We start from the raw sequence: 955 nt of genomic DNA, 5'->3' as shown, positions 1-955 counted from the left end.
TTGTAGGCCAGAGATGGGGGGCGGTTAGGCCGGCCGGTCGGCCAGCAGGGCCGAGGCCCAACGGGAGGGGAGGTTTTCTCCTTTTATTTGTTTTTTTCTCCTTTTGTTATTTTTCTTTATTTCTTTTTTGTTACTTTTAGTTTCACTTTTATTTTAGATTTATAATTTATAAAAGTAGTCCCTAATTTAGTCTAAATAATTATACTACTACCACATAAGTTTGGGCAACCGGATAGAATAGTTTAATAATTTATTGATTGTAAAAAGCATTTAATTAATTGTTTTGCTACTATTTTATTTACTTTAGGACAATCAAACACTTTCAAAGAGGTCGGTTTCTTCACCATTATTACTTATGCATTATTTGGCTCTCTCCGAACATTTTAGTTTTAAGATTGGAAAACTTTTATTGCTTGTTTGATTTTGAATTTGGATTTGAATCGGTTCCGAACTAACGCAGGATTAGTAACCGTAATGGAGGTGACGTGGCATCATTAGTAGTGGGTTACTGTAGCTTGATTATGCGAGCGTCACAATCCAGTAGAGCTTCGAGGGAGAGTTCCGTCAGCACGACGACGCGATGATGGTGTTGATGAAGCTACCGACGTAGGGCTTTGCCTAAGCACCGCTACGATATGATCGAGGTGGATTATGGTGGAGGGGGGCACCGCACACGGCTAAAGATCAATGGTCAACTTGTGTGTCTTGGGGTGCCCCCTTGCCACCATATATAAAGGAGCTAGGGGGAGGCAGACGGCCAAGGAGGGGGGCGCGCCAAGTGGGGAGTCCTACTCCCACCGGGAGTAAGACTCCTCCTTTCGTAGTAGGAGTAGGAGAAGGGGGAAGGAGGAGAGAAGGGGAAAGGAAACGGGGGCGCCGCCCCCCCCCTCCTTGTCCAATTCGGACTAGAGGGGAAGGAGGGCGCGTCCCTGCCTTGGCCGCCCCTTATCTTCTC

The sequence above is a fragment of the Triticum dicoccoides genome, chromosome 4B (assembly GCF_002162155.2).
Source record: "Triticum dicoccoides isolate Atlit2015 ecotype Zavitan chromosome 4B, WEW_v2.0, whole genome shotgun sequence".
NCBI classification, from domain to species: domain Eukaryota; kingdom Viridiplantae; phylum Streptophyta; class Magnoliopsida; order Poales; family Poaceae; genus Triticum; species Triticum dicoccoides.
The sequence above is the reverse complement of the archived record's forward strand: the minus strand, read 5'-3'. Positions refer to the sequence as shown.